The following is a 16,287-nucleotide window of genomic DNA, read 5'->3' as shown; positions in this document are numbered from 1 at the left end:
GTGCCCAGTAGTTAGTTGCTTACACACCACGATTTCTTTTCATTAATTTAAGATTATCTTAAGAATTTTTTTTTTTTTTTTTTTTTTTTTGCGGTTAGCCGGACGGCACTTGCAGCCGCATTACGCTAGGCTGGTAATTTATGGGGGCACAGGACAGTGCCTTCGGATGCCTCGTTAGCGTCTCTTATGGTCCGGGCACAGATAATTTTAATTACATTTTTTGGAGTTATATCCTTAGCTCCTCGTGAACGTCGTCGTCGTCGCCGCCGCACGCACGCTGAATACGTGTGTACACACGCACACACACATATGCAGTAGGCGGTGGACGATGTAAGCACTCGGCTAGGTGTAGCTCGCGCCAGTATAGCTCGCACCGGCCTGACGCTGCTGTGGGGCGGCCTCACGGCTTCTCCACTGCCCTGGCAGCTAGCGGCGTTCAAATGGGAGTCGCAGTTTACTCCTCGACATGGAGGGTAGTACTGGGATGTTGACGAGTGATCTCGTATTTGGTCGTTCCTTCTGGCACTTGCCTTTGCGATGTTTTCGACGGTCGCCTGTTGCCATATCGGCCCGCACCACCGTGTGTCACTCCCACATGTGGAGCGCACACGCTGCAAGCATTTAGGCCCTGACACTGCGGTTTTTCATCTCTGGCGGTACTCCGCAAGGATACCGCCCTTCGATTGTGCCATTCCAGCACTAATCGAAGTGCTAGGTTTTCCGGCCTGTTAGGAGACCGCTTCTGCAAAACGTGCGAGGAGATGTTTGCTGGTTGCGAGCTACCCGCCGATTTTCTAGCTGTACGTATTGTCCTTAATCCAAAGGTCACAGGTCACTGTCGGGCTAAGGACGTGTTCTTAACACTGATTATAAGTTGGTGGCACGAAGTGTGGCTTCACATCTTAAACAGGTAATGAATAAGGTACACTGGCGTTTCGAATCGAACCACCTTCACCGCTGCTTCTATATACCGTGATGCTGTCTTACTCACCCACCGCCGACGTTCGAACCCCGGCTTCAATTGATCTCTAGATTTCGCCGGTGCCTTCTCCCATCCTTACCTGCTGGCCGTTATGTCGCGGAAGGGTTTCGGGGAGCACTTCATAAGAGTCATCCGGCACTTCTTGGATGGAGCAAATTCCAGAATCATTGTGAACGGCTGCAGATCACGACCAATTCCCATCAGACGATCAGTTCGACAAGGCTGTCCCTTGTCAGTGTATTTTATCGCTTTGGCGCTGGACCCCATGCTGCGTGACATCGGACGGATGGTCGATGGTGTTCCTTTCCCAGGCGTCACCTTCCGCAGTGCGGCATACGCGGATGGTGTAGGTGTGTTTGTAGCAAACGCCAATGACATCGATTCGGTTCGCCGAGTCCTCCACGTTTATGAACGAGCATCCGGTGCCATGTTAAAATCCAACAAAATGGTGCTAATGCCACTAGGGCCACGATCATTGACCATCGAACGCCCATGCAACCGGATTGTAGGGGAACAACGTATCTTGGGTCTTGAGGTGACTGACTGTCCGCAGCGCATGTTAACACTCACGTGCAGGCGGATTCTCACGCGCATCAGAGGATTTTGCATGAGTCACACTGATCGACGTCTCGACCTCCATCAACGAATCCAACTGATTAGTACATACATCCTATCACGGGCATAGTATGTAGCACAACTCCACACGCTACCGAAACAAACCAGCAGAGCCATCTCACAAACAGTATATTGCCTATTGTGGCGGCATGCACAATTCAAAGTTGATGCGCAGAATTGTACACTGCCAAAGGTCGATAGTGGCCTTGGACTCATTGACTTTCCCCGCAAATGTGCGGCAATCCTGATTCAAAGTATCGCCACTTTGCGTGAGATTGACCCAGGTGGTACAACAGCGGTGCTTTTCGACCGTTATCGCCCACAATCGGCGCGTGCACCAGTATGTTTGACACATATTCCATTCCGGTTGACGACAGTCAAGGACTATTACCTCAATCAAAGTTACGTCCTAACAGTGGCCACCGACAAGGCACGCACATCGAAGCGCCTTTACTAGGCGCTTCGAGGCGAGCCCACACCACATAAATTGGAGGACAGACGACCGTCGGTCATCTGGCACCAAGCTTGGGCTAATATCAACCACCCAGCCCTTCCCACAGAAGTTTCAGCGCTATGGTATCGCGTTGTAAACAATTTAATACCCACTAATCACCGCCTGGCGGCCATCCGCCTATGGCCCTCGGCTGCTTGCGGCCGATGTGGTGACGTAGACACCAGAGAGCATCGTCTCTTATGCCCTCACGTCACAGAAGTGTGGGACCTTGCACGTGTGCTATTAGCGCTGATCGGTGGGACTACACTGGACTATGTGTCAATCGACTGGTTCCTTACCCCTGATATTCAGACCAACCAACGAACACGACGTTACGCAATGGTGTGGCTCTTGGGCCACACCATTTTCACGATCTATGACCTTTGCCTCACCGATGCTGTCTCTTTCATGGACTACCTTTGGAGCCAGCATCGCCTGGCGGAATCTGACCGGAAATATACCATTACTTTTGCAAGATTTCTTAAAGTTGCAATGGTTCATGGTTATCAAAAGGTGTTCCGGGCTGACTAAGGCACCTCGTATAAGAATTGCCTGAGTGTACCCCTGGATCTTTGTCACTCAGACTTTCAAACTACCCTTGACTTACCCATACCCCAGATTTGATATTGGCCTTCAGGGCATCACTAGAGTAGACTGTTCTATGATACTGATAATATGGAAATTGGTAACACGGAAATTGTGTGAACCTTGTATGAAAAATTATTGGAAAATTGGAAAACACATAATCTATCTTAGAGGATTATTACTTCGTTAATTCTATGGGCGATGGGATTATCTCGCCAGTTTCGTTTGAGTGTGCTGCCGTCGCTGTTTTTTTTTTATTTTGCCTTCATTTCTGTCTTTATTTATTTCTTTCTATTTAGTTTTTAACATCATCACTTGCTTCACACCTGGAGAGGGAGGTGTGTTTCTGAGTAGTGTGTCGTCGCCCCCAAGGCATAGCAGAGTATGCCTCCGCTTTTATTTTCGGTTTATGGCAATAAGTCTTGCTACTAACAACACCCTGCTTTACGTGCTGCGTCGACACTAGAGGATGGCGGCATTTTTGGAGAGGAAAAGGTAGGTCTATAGGGGAGGTAGGAGGGAAAAAAGTGTAGTATTTGTCTTATCAGCTTAATATCTGATACGTCCTGCATCACACGACCAGAATATTACACTCATTTTTGGCTTATGACGGAGTGCTAGGGGCTTGCTCCACCTCTGTCGCGGGTTGGCCCGGCATTGAAGTACCGCCGGGATCGGCCCACCTAAAATTAATTAAAACACAGCCTGAAATGGGTTAACTTTCTGCAGTGATCAGATATTCCGCTGGTAGCAAAACTTGTCGTAGTTGTTGATGTGCCCAGTAGTTAGTTGCTTACACACCACGATTTCTTTTCATTAATTTAAGATTATCTTAAGAATTTTTTTTTTTTTTGCGGTTAGCCGGACGGCACTTGCAGCCGCATTACGCTAGGCTGGTAATTTATGGGGGCACAGGACAGTGCCTTCGGATGCCTCGTTAGCGTCTCTTATGGTCCGGGCACAGATAATTTTAATTACATTTTTTGGAGTTATATCCTTAGCTCCTCGCGAACGTCGTCGTCGTCGCCGCCGCACGCACGCTGAATACGTGTGTACACACGCACACACACATATGCAGTAGGCGGTGGACGATGTAAGCACTCGGCTAGGTGTAGCTCGCGCCAGTATAGCTCGCACCGGCCTGACGCTGCTGTGGGGCGGCCTCACGGCTTCTCCACTGCCCTGGCAGCTAGCGGCGTTCAAATGGGAGTCGCAGTTTACTCCTCGACATGGAGGGTAGTACTGGGATGTTGACGAGTGATCTCGTATTTGGTCGTTCCTTCTGGCACTTGCCTTTGCGATGTTTTCGACGGTCGCCTGTTGCCATATCGGCCCGCACCACCGTGTGTCACTCCCACATGTGGAGCGCACACGCTGCAAGCATTTAGGCCCTGACACTGCGGTTTTTCATCTCTGGCGGTACTCCGCAAGGATACCGCCCTTCGATTGTGCCATTCCAGCACTAATCGAAGTGCTAGGTTTTCCGGCCTGTTAGGAGACCGCTTCTGCAAAACGTGCGAGGAGATGTTTGCTGGTTGCGAGCTACCCGCCGATTTTCTAGCTGTACGTATTGTCCTTAATCCAAAGGTCACAGGTCACTGTCGGGCTAAGGACGTGTTCTTAACACTGATTATAAGTTGGTGGCACGAAGTGTGGCTTCACATCTTAAACAGGTAATGAATAAGGTACACTGGCGTTTCGAATCGAACCACCTTCACCGCTGCTTCTATATACCGTGATGCTGTCTTACTCACCCACCGCCGACGCTCGAACCCCGGCTTCAATTGATCTCTAGATTTCGCCGGTGCCTTCTCCCATCCTTACCTGCTGGCCGTTATGTCGCGGAAGGGTTTCGGGGAGCACTTCATAAGAGTCATCCGGCACTTCTTGGATGGAGCAAATTCCAGAATCATTGTGAACGGCTGCAGATCACGACCAATTCCCATCAGACGATCAGTTCGACAAGGCTGTCCCTTGTCAGTGTATTTTATCGCTTTGGCGCTGGACCCCATGCTGCGTGACATCGGACGGATGGTCGATGGTGTTCCTTTCCCAGGCGTCACCTTCCGCAGTGCGGCATACGTGGATGGTGTAGGTGTGTTTGTAGCAAACGCCAATGACATCGATTCGGTTCGCCGAGTCCTCCACGTTTATGAACGAGCATCCGGTGCCATGTTAAAATCCAACAAAATGGTGCTAATGCCACTAGGGCCACGATCATTGACCATCGAACGCCCATGCAACCGGATTGTAGGGGAACAACGTATCTTGGGTCTTGAGGTGACTGACTGTCCGCAGCGCATGTTAACACTCACGTGCAGGCGGATTCTCACGCGCATCAGAGGATTTTGCATGAGTCACACTGATCGACGTCTCGACCTCCATCAACGAATCCAACTGATTAGTACATACATCCTATCACGGGCATAGTATGTAGCACAACTCCACACGCTACCGAAACAAACCAGCAGAGCCATCTCACAAACAGTATATTGCCTATTGTGGCGGCATGCACTATTCAAAGTTGATGCGCAGAATTGTACACTGCCAAAGGTCGATAGTGGCCTTGGACTCATTGACTTTCCCCGCAAATGTGCGGCAATCCTGATTCAAAGTATCGCCACTTTGCGTGAGATTGACCCAGGTGGTACAACAGCGGTGCTTTTCGACCGTTATCGCCCACAATCGGCGCGTGCACCAGTATGTTTGACACATATTCCATTCCGGTTGACGACAGTCAAGGACTATTACCTCAATCAAAGTTACGTCCTAACAGTGGCCACCGACAAGGCACGCACATCGAAGCGCCTTTACTAGGCGCTTCGAGGCGAGCCCACACCACATAAATTGGAGGACAGACGACCGTCGGTCATCTGGCACCAAGCTTGGGCTAATATCAACCACCCAGCCCTTCCCACAGAAGTTTCAGCGCTATGGTATCGCGTTGTAAACAATTTAATACCCACTAATCACCGCCTGGCGGCCATCCGCCTATGGCCCTCGGCTGCTTGCGGCCGATGTGGTGACGTAGACACCAGAGAGCATCGTCTCTTATGCCCTCACGTCACAGAAGTGTGGGACCTTGCACGTGTGCTATTAGCGCTGATCGGTGGGACTACACTGGACTATGTGTCAATCGACTGGTTCCTTACCCCTGATATTCAGACCAACCAACGAACACGACGTTACGCAATGGTGTGGCTCTTGGGCCACACCATTTTCACGATCTATGACCTTTGCCTCACCGATGCTGTCTCTTTCATGGACTACCTTTGGAGCCAGCATCGCCTGGCGGAATCTGACCGGAAATATACCATTACTTTTGGAAGATTTCTTAAAGTTGCAATGGTTCATGGTTATCAAAAGGTGTTCCGGGCTGACTAAGGCACCTCGTATAAGAATTGCCTGAGTGTACCCCTGGATCTTTGTCACTCAGACTTTCAAACTACCCTTGACTTACCCATACCCCAGATTTGATATTGGCCTTCAGGGCATCACTAGAGTAGACTGTTCTATGATACTGATAATATGGAAATTGGTAACACGGAAATTGTGTGAACCTTGTATGAAAAATTATTGGAAAATTGGAAAACACATAATCTATCTTAGAGGATTATTACTTCGTTAATTCTATGGGCGATGGGATTATCTCGCCAGTTTCGTTTGAGTGTGCTGCCGTCGCTGTTTTTTTTTTATTTTGCCTTCATTTCTGTCTTTATTTATTTCTTTCTATTTAGTTTTTAACATCATCACTTGCTTCACACCTGGAGAGGGAGGTGTGTTTCTGAGTAGTGTGTCGTCGCCCCCAAGGCATAGCAGAGTATGCCTCCGCTTTTATTTTCGGTTTATGGCAATAAGTCTTGCTACTAACAACACCCTGCTTTACGTGCTGCGTCGACACTAGAGGATGGCGGCATTTTTGGAGAGGAAAAGGTAGGTCTATAGGGGAGGTAGGAGGGAAAAAAGTGTAGTATTTGTCTTATCAGCTTAATATCTGATACGTCCTGCATCACACGACCAGAATATTACACTCATTTTTGGCTTATGACGGAGTGCTAGGGGCTTGCTCCACCTCTGTCGCGGGTTGGCCCGGCATTGAAGTACCGCCGGGATCGGCCCACCTAAAATTAATTAAAACACAGCCTGAAATGGGTTAACTTTCTGCAGTGATCAGATATTCCGCTGGTAGCAAAACTTGTCGTAGTTGTTGATGTGCCCAGTAGTTAGTTGCTTACACACCACGATTTCTTTTCATTAATTTAAGATTATCTTAAGAATTTTTTTTTTTTTTTTTTTTTTTTTGCGGTTAGCCGGACGGCACTTGCAGCCGCATTACGCTAGGCTGGTAATTTATGGGGGCACAGGACAGTGCCTTCGGATGCCTCGTTAGCGTCTCTTATGGTCCGGGCACAGATAATTTTAATTACATTTTTTGGAGTTATATCCTTAGCTCCTCGTGAACGTCGTCGTCGTCGCCGCCGCACGCACGCTGAATACGTGTGTACACACGCACACACACATATGCAGTAGGCGGTGGACGATGTAAGCACTCGGCTAGGTGTAGCTCGCGCCAGTATAGCTCGCACCGGCCTGACGCTGCTGTGGGGCGGCCTCACGGCTTCTCCACTGCCCTGGCAGCTAGCGGCGTTCAAATGGGAGTCGCAGTTTACTCCTCGACATGGAGGGTAGTACTGGGATGTTGACGAGTGATCTCGTATTTGGTCGTTCCTTCTGGCACTTGCCTTTGCGATGTTTTCGACGGTCGCCTGTTGCCATATCGGCCCGCACCACCGTGTGTCACTCCCACATGTGGAGCGCACACGCTGCAAGCATTTAGGCCCTGACACTGCGGTTTTTCATCTCTGGCGGTACTCCGCAAGGATACCGCCCTTCGATTGTGCCATTCCAGCACTAATCGAAGTGCTAGGTTTTCCGGCCTGTTAGGAGACCGCTTCTGCAAAACGTGCGAGGAGATGTTTGCTGGTTGCGAGCTACCCGCCGATTTTCTAGCTGTACGTATTGTCCTTAATCCAAAGGTCACAGGTCACTGTCGGGCTAAGGACGTGTTCTTAACACTGATTATAAGTTGGTGGCACGAAGTGTGGCTTCACATCTTAAACAGGTAATGAATAAGGTACACTGGCGTTTCGAATCGAACCACCTTCACCGCTGCTTCTATATACCGTGATGCTGTCTTACTCACCCACCGCCGACGCTCGAACCCCGGCTTCAATTGATCTCTAGATTTCGCCGGTGCCTTCTCCCATCCTTACCTGCTGGCCGTTATGTCGCGGAAGGGTTTCGGGGAGCACTTCATAAGAGTCATCCGGCACTTCTTGGATGGAGCAAATTCCAGAATCATTGTGAACGGCTGCAGATCACGACCAATTCCCATCAGACGATCAGTTCGACAAGGCTGTCCCTTGTCAGTGTATTTTATCGCTTTGGCGCTGGACCCCATGCTGCGTGACATCGGACGGATGGTCGATGGTGTTCCTTTCCCAGGCGTCACCTTCCGCAGTGCGGCATACGCGGATGGTGTAGGTGTGTTTGTAGCAAACGCCAATGACATCGATTCGGTTCGCCGAGTCCTCCACGTTTATGAACGAGCATCCGGTGCCATGTTAAAATCCAACAAAATGGTGCTAATGCCACTAGGGCCACGATCATTGACCATCGAACGCCCATGCAACCGGATTGTAGGGGAACAACGTATCTTGGGTCTTGAGGTGACTGACTGTCCGCAGCGCATGTTAACACTCACGTGCAGGCGGATTCTCACGCGCATCAGAGGATTTTGCATGAGTCACACTGATCGACGTCTCGACCTCCATCAACGAATCCAACTGATTAGTACATACATCCTATCACGGGCATAGTATGTAGCACAACTCCACACGCTACCGAAACAAACCAGCAGAGCCATCTCACAAACAGTATATTGCCTATTGTGGCGGCATGCACTATTCAAAGTTGATGCGCAGAATTGTACACTGCCAAAGGTCGATAGTGGCCTTGGACTCATTGACTTTCCCCGCAAATGTGCGGCAATCCTGATTCAAAGTATCGCCACTTTGCGTGAGATTGACCCAGGTGGTACAACAGCGGTGCTTTTCGACCGTTATCGCCCACAATCGGCGCGTGCACCAGTATGTTTGACACATATTCCATTCCGGATGACGACAGTCAAGGACTATTACCTCAATCAAAGTTACGTCCTAACAGTGGCCACCGACAAGGCACGCACATCGAAGCGCCTTTACTAGGCGCTTCGAGGCGAGCCCACACCACATAAATTGGAGGACAGACGACCGTCGGTCATCTGGCACCAAGCTTGGGCTAATATCAACCACCCAGCCCTTCCCACAGAAGTTTCAGCGCTATGGTATCGCGTTGTAAACAATTTAATACCCACTAATCACCGCCTGGCGGCCATCCGCCTATGGCCCTCGGCTGCTTGCGGCCGATGTGGTGACGTAGACACCAGAGAGCATCGTCTCTTATGCCCTCACGTCACAGAAGTGTGGGACCTTGCACGTGTGCTATTAGCGCTGATCGGTGGGACTACACTGGACTATGTGTCAATCGACTGGTTCCTTACCCCTGATATTCAGACCAACCAACGAACACGACGTTACGCAATGGTGTGGCTCTTGGGCCACACCATTTTCACGATCTATGACCTTTGCCTCACCGATGCTGTCTCTTTCATGGACTACCTTTGGAGCCAGCATCGCCTGGCGGAATCTGACCGGAAATATACCATTACTTTTGGAAGATTTCTTAAAGTTGCAATGGTTCATGGTTATCAAAAGGTGTTCCGGGCTGACTAAGGCACCTCGTATAAGAATTGCCTGAGTGTACCCCTGGATCTTTGTCACTCAGACTTTCAAACTACCCTTGACTTACCCATACCCCAGATTTGATATTGGCCTTCAGGGCATCACTAGAGTAGACTGTTCTATGATACTGATAATATGGAAATTGGTAACACGGAAATTGTGTGAACCTTGTATGAAAAATTATTGGAAAATTGGAAAACACATAATCTATCTTAGAGGATTATTACTTCGTTAATTCTATGGGCGATGGGATTATCTCGCCAGTTTCGTTTGAGTGTGCTGCCGTCGCTGTTTTTTTTTTATTTTGCCTTCATTTCTGTCTTTATTTATTTCTTTCTATTTAGTTTTTAACATCATCACTTGCTTCACACCTGGAGAGGGAGGTGTGTTTCTGAGTAGTGTGTCGTCGCCCCCAAGGCATAGCAGAGTATGCCTCCGCTTTTATTTTCGGTTTATGGCAATAAGTCTTGCTACTAACAACACCCTGCTTTACGTGCTGCGTCGACACTAGAGGATGGCGGCATTTTTGGAGAGGAAAAGGTAGGTCTATAGGGGAGGTAGGAGGGAAAAAAGTGTAGTATTTGTCTTATCAGCTTAATATCTGATACGTCCTGCATCACACGACCAGAATATTACACTCATTTTTGGCTTATGACGGAGTGCTAGGGGCTTGCTCCACCTCTGTCGCGGGTTGGCCCGGCATTGAAGTACCGCCGGGATCGGCCCACCTAAAATTAATTAAAACACAGCCTGAAATGGGTTAACTTTCTGCAGTGATCAGATATTCCGCTGGTAGCAAAACTTGTCGTAGTTGTTGATGTGCCCAGTAGTTAGTTGCTTACACACCACGATTTCTTTTCATTAATTTAAGATTATCTTAAGAATTTTTTTTTTTTTTTTTTTTTTTTTGCGGTTAGCCGGACGGCACTTGCAGCCGCATTACGCTAGGCTGGTAATTTATGGGGGCACAGGACAGTGCCTTCGGATGCCTCGTTAGCGTCTCTTATGGTCCGGGCACAGATAATTTTAATTACATTTTTTGGAGTTATATCCTTAGCTCCTCGTGAACGTCGTCGTCGTCGCCGCCGCACGCACGCTGAATACGTGTGTACACACGCACACACACATATGCAGTAGGCGGTGGACGATGTAAGCACTCGGCTAGGTGTAGCTCGCGCCAGTATAGCTCGCACCGGCCTGACGCTGCTGTGGGGCGGCCTCACGGCTTCTCCACTGCCCTGGCAGCTAGCGGCGTTCAAATGGGAGTCGCAGTTTACTCCTCGACATGGAGGGTAGTACTGGGATGTTGACGAGTGATCTCGTATTTGGTCGTTCCTTCTGGCACTTGCCTTTGCGATGTTTTCGACGGTCGCCTGTTGCCATATCGGCCCGCACCACCGTGTGTCACTCCCACATGTGGAGCGCACACGCTGCAAGCATTTAGGCCCTGACACTGCGGTTTTTCATCTCTGGCGGTACTCCGCAAGGATACCGCCCTTCGATTGTGCCATTCCAGCACTAATCGAAGTGCTAGGTTTTCCGGCCTGTTAGGAGACCGCTTCTGCAAAACGTGCGAGGAGATGTTTGCTGGTTGCGAGCTACCCGCCGATTTTCTAGCTGTACGTATTGTCCTTAATCCAAAGGTCACAGGTCACTGTCGGGCTAAGGACGTGTTCTTAACACTGATTATAAGTTGGTGGCACGAAGTGTGGCTTCACATCTTAAACAGGTAATGAATAAGGTACACTGGCGTTTCGAATCGAACCACCTTCACCGCTGCTTCTATATACCGTGATGCTGTCTTACTCACCCACCGCCGACGCTCGAACCCCGGCTTCAATTGATCTCTAGATTTCGCCGGTGCCTTCTCCCATCCTTACCTGCTGGCCGTTATGTCGCGGAAGGGTTTCGGGGAGCACTTCATAAGAGTCATCCGGCACTTCTTGGATGGAGCAAATTCCAGAATCATTGTGAACGGCTGCAGATCACGACCAATTCCCATCAGACGATCAGTTCGACAAGGCTGTCCCTTGTCAGTGTATTTTATCGCTTTGGCGCTGGACCCCATGCTGCGTGACATCGGACGGATGGTCGATGGTGTTCCTTTCCCAGGCGTCACCTTCCGCAGTGCGGCATACGCGGATGGTGTAGGTGTGTTTGTAGCAAACGCCAATGACATCGATTCGGTTCGCCGAGTCCTCCACGTTTATGAACGAGCATCCGGTGCCATGTTAAAATCCAACAAAATGGTGCTAATGCCACTAGGGCCACGATCATTGACCATCGAACGCCCATGCAACCGGATTGTAGGGGAACAACGTATCTTGGGTCTTGAGGTGACTGACTGTCCGCAGCGCATGTTAACACTCACGTGCAGGCGGATTCTCACGCGCATCAGAGGATTTTGCATGAGTCACACTGATCGACGTCTCGACCTCCATCAACGAATCCAACTGATTAGTACATACATCCTATCACGGGCATAGTATGTAGCACAACTCCACACGCTACCGAAACAAACCAGCAGAGCCATCTCACAAACAGTATATTGCCTATTGTGGCGGCATGCACTATTCAAAGTTGATGCGCAGAATTGTACACTGCCAAAGGTCGATAGTGGCCTTGGACTCATTGACTTTCCCCGCAAATGTGCGGCAATCCTGATTCAAAGTATCGCCACTTTGCGTGAGATTGACCCAGGTGGTACAACAGCGGTGCTTTTCGACCGTTATCGCCCACAATCGGCGCGTGCACCAGTATGTTTGACACATATTCCATTCCGGATGACGACAGTCAAGGACTATTACCTCAATCAAAGTTACGTCCTAACAGTGGCCACCGACAAGGCACGCACATCGAAGCGCCTTTACTAGGCGCTTCGAGGCGAGCCCACACCACATAAATTGGAGGACAGACGACCGTCGGTCATCTGGCACCAAGCTTGGGCTAATATCAACCACCCAGCCCTTCCCACAGAAGTTTCAGCGCTATGGTATCGCGTTGTAAACAATTTAATACCCACTAATCACCGCCTGGCGGCCATCCGCCTATGGCCCTCGGCTGCTTGCGGCCGATGTGGTGACGTAGACACCAGAGAGCATCGTCTCTTATGCCCTCACGTCACAGAAGTGTGGGACCTTGCACGTGTGCTATTAGCGCTGATCGGTGGGACTACACTGGACTATGTGTCAATCGACTGGTTCCTTACCCCTGATATTCAGACCAACCAACGAACACGACGTTACGCAATGGTGTGGCTCTTGGGCCACACCATTTTCACGATCTATGACCTTTGCCTCACCGATGCTGTCTCTTTCATGGACTACCTTTGGAGCCAGCATCGCCTGGCGGAATCTGACCGGAAATATACCATTACTTTTGGAAGATTTCTTAAAGTTGCAATGGTTCATGGTTATCAAAAGGTGTTCCGGGCTGACTAAGGCACCTCGTATAAGAATTGCCTGAGTGTACCCCTGGATCTTTGTCACTCAGACTTTCAAACTACCCTTGACTTACCCATACCCCAGATTTGATATTGGCCTTCAGGGCATCACTAGAGTAGACTGTTCTATGATACTGATAATATGGAAATTGGTAACACGGAAATTGTGTGAACCTTGTATGAAAAATTATTGGAAAATTGGAAAACACATAATCTATCTTAGAGGATTATTACTTCGTTAATTCTATGGGCGATGGGATTATCTCGCCAGTTTCGTTTGAGTGTGCTGCCGTCGCTGTTTTTTTTTTATTTTGCCTTCATTTCTGTCTTTATTTATTTCTTTCTATTTAGTTTTTAACATCATCACTTGCTTCACACCTGGAGAGGGAGGTGTGTTTCTGAGTAGTGTGTCGTCGCCCCCAAGGCATAGCAGAGTATGCCTCCGCTTTTATTTTCGGTTTATGGCAATAAGTCTTGCTACTAACAACACCCTGCTTTACGTGCTGCGTCGACACTAGAGGATGGCGGCATTTTTGGAGAGGAAAAGGTAGGTCTATAGGGGAGGTAGGAGGGAAAAAAGTGTAGTATTTGTCTTATCAGCTTAATATCTGATACGTCCTGCATCACACGACCAGAATATTACACTCATTTTTGGCTTATGACGGAGTGCTAGGGGCTTGCTCCACCTCTGTCGCGGGTTGGCCCGGCATTGAAGTACCGCCGGGATCGGCCCACCTAAAATTAATTAAAACACAGCCTGAAATGGGTTAACTTTCTGCAGTGATCAGATATTCCGCTGGTAGCAAAACTTGTCGTAGTTGTTGATGTGCCCAGTAGTTAGTTGCTTACACACCACGATTTCTTTTCATTAATTTAAGATTATCTTAAGAATTTTTTTTTTTTTTTTTTTGCGGTTAGCCGGACGGCACTTGCAGCCGCATTACGCTAGGCTGGTAATTTATGGGGGCACAGGACAGTGCCTTCGGATGCCTCGTTAGCGTCTCTTATGGTCCGGGCACAGATAATTTTAATTACATTTTTTGGAGTTATATCCTTAGCTCCTCGCGAACGTCGTCGTCGTCGCCGCCGCACGCACGCTGAATACGTGTGTACACACGCACACACACATATGCAGTAGGCGGTGGACGATGTAAGCACTCGGCTAGGTGTAGCTCGCGCCAGTATAGCTCGCACCGGCCTGACGCTGCTGTGGGGCGGCCTCACGGCTTCTCCACTGCCCTGGCAGCTAGCGGCGTTCAAATGGGAGTCGCAGTTTACTCCTCGACATGGAGGGTAGTACTGGGATGTTGACGAGTGATCTCGTATTTGGTCGTTCCTTCTGGCACTTGCCTTTGCGATGTTTTCGACGGTCGCCTGTTGCCATATCGGCCCGCACCACCGTGTGTCACTCCCACATGTGGAGCGCACACGCTGCAAGCATTTAGGCCCTGACACTGCGGTTTTTCATCTCTGGCGGTACTCCGCAAGGATACCGCCCTTCGATTGTGCCATTCCAGCACTAATCGAAGTGCTAGGTTTTCCGGCCTGTTAGGAGACCGCTTCTGCAAAACGTGCGAGGAGATGTTTGCTGGTTGCGAGCTACCCGCCGATTTTCTAGCTGTACGTATTGTCCTTAATCCAAAGGTCACAGGTCACTGTCGGGCTAAGGACGTGTTCTTAACACTGATTATAAGTTGGTGGCACGAAGTGTGGCTTCACATCTTAAACAGGTAATGAATAAGGTACACTGGCGTTTCGAATCGAACCACCTTCACCGCTGCTTCTATATACCGTGATGCTGTCTTACTCACCCACCGCCGACGCTCGAACCCCGGCTTCAATTGATCTCTAGATTTCGCCGGTGCCTTCTCCCATCCTTACCTGCTGGCCGTTATGTCGCGGAAGGGTTTCGGGGAGCACTTCATAAGAGTCATCCGGCACTTCTTGGATGGAGCAAATTCCAGAATCATTGTGAACGGCTGCAGATCACGACCAATTCCCATCAGACGATCAGTTCGACAAGGCTGTCCCTTGTCAGTGTATTTTATCGCTTTGGCGCTGGACCCCATGCTGCGTGACATCGGACGGATGGTCGATGGTGTTCCTTTCCCAGGCGTCACCTTCCGCAGTGCGGCATACGTGGATGGTGTAGGTGTGTTTGTAGCAAACGCCAATGACATCGATTCGGTTCGCCGAGTCCTCCACGTTTATGAACGAGCATCCGGTGCCATGTTAAAATCCAACAAAATGGTGCTAATGCCACTAGGGCCACGATCATTGACCATCGAACGCCCATGCAACCGGATTGTAGGGGAACAACGTATCTTGGGTCTTGAGGTGACTGACTGTCCGCAGCGCATGTTAACACTCACGTGCAGGCGGATTCTCACGCGCATCAGAGGATTTTGCATGAGTCACACTGATCGACGTCTCGACCTCCATCAACGAATCCAACTGATTAGTACATACATCCTATCACGGGCATAGTATGTAGCACAACTCCACACGCTACCGAAACAAACCAGCAGAGCCATCTCACAAACAGTATATTGCCTATTGTGGCGGCATGCACTATTCAAAGTTGATGCGCAGAATTGTACACTGCCAAAGGTCGATAGTGGCCTTGGACTCATTGACTTTCCCCGCAAATGTGCGGCAATCCTGATTCAAAGTATCGCCACTTTGCGTGAGATTGACCCAGGTGGTACAACAGCGGTGCTTTTCGACCGTTATCGCCCACAATCGGCGCGTGCACCAGTATGTTTGACACATATTCCATTCCGGTTGACGACAGTCAAGGACTATTACCTCAATCAAAGTTACGTCCTAACAGTGGCCACCGACAAGGCACGCACATCGAAGCGCCTTTACTAGGCGCTTCGAGGCGAGCCCACACCACATAAATTGGAGGACAGACGACCGTCGGTCATCTGGCACCAAGCTTGGGCTAATATCAACCACCCAGCCCTTCCCACAGAAGTTTCAGCGCTATGGTATCGCGTTGTAAACAATTTAATACCCACTAATCACCGCCTGGCGGCCATCCGCCTATGGCCCTCGGCTGCTTGCGGCCGATGTGGTGACGTAGACACCAGAGAGCATCGTCTCTTATGCCCTCACGTCACAGAAGTGTGGGACCTTGCACGTGTGCTATTAGCGCTGATCGGTGGGACTACACTGGACTATGTGTCAATCGACTGGTTCCTTACCCCTGATATTCAGACCAACCAACGAACACGACGTTACGCAATGGTGTGGCTCTTGGGCCACACCATTTTCACGATCTATGACCTTTGCCTCACCGATGCTGTCTCTTTCATGGACTACC

The 16,287-nt window shown here is 49.6% G+C and overlaps 4 pseudogenes; all 4 read left to right on the top strand.

The window, feature by feature from the left end:
* The first annotated feature begins 3,152 nt into the window (after positions 1-3,152).
* On the top strand, positions 3,153-3,363 carry LOC124769361 (annotated as a pseudogene).
* A 3,227-nt stretch (positions 3,364-6,590) lies between these two features.
* On the top strand, positions 6,591-6,801 carry LOC124769360 (annotated as a pseudogene).
* A 3,238-nt stretch (positions 6,802-10,039) lies between these two features.
* Positions 10,040-10,250, top strand: LOC124769359 (annotated as a pseudogene).
* A 3,238-nt stretch (positions 10,251-13,488) lies between these two features.
* On the top strand, positions 13,489-13,699 carry LOC124769358 (annotated as a pseudogene).
* The last annotated feature ends 2,588 nt before the right edge of the window (positions 13,700-16,287 follow it).

Source organism: Schistocerca piceifrons, unplaced genomic scaffold (assembly GCF_021461385.2).
Source record: "Schistocerca piceifrons isolate TAMUIC-IGC-003096 unplaced genomic scaffold, iqSchPice1.1 HiC_scaffold_701, whole genome shotgun sequence".
Lineage (NCBI taxonomy): Eukaryota > Metazoa > Arthropoda > Insecta > Orthoptera > Acrididae > Schistocerca > Schistocerca piceifrons.
Note: the sequence above shows the minus strand (reverse complement) of the source record. Positions and strands in the feature narration are given on the sequence as shown.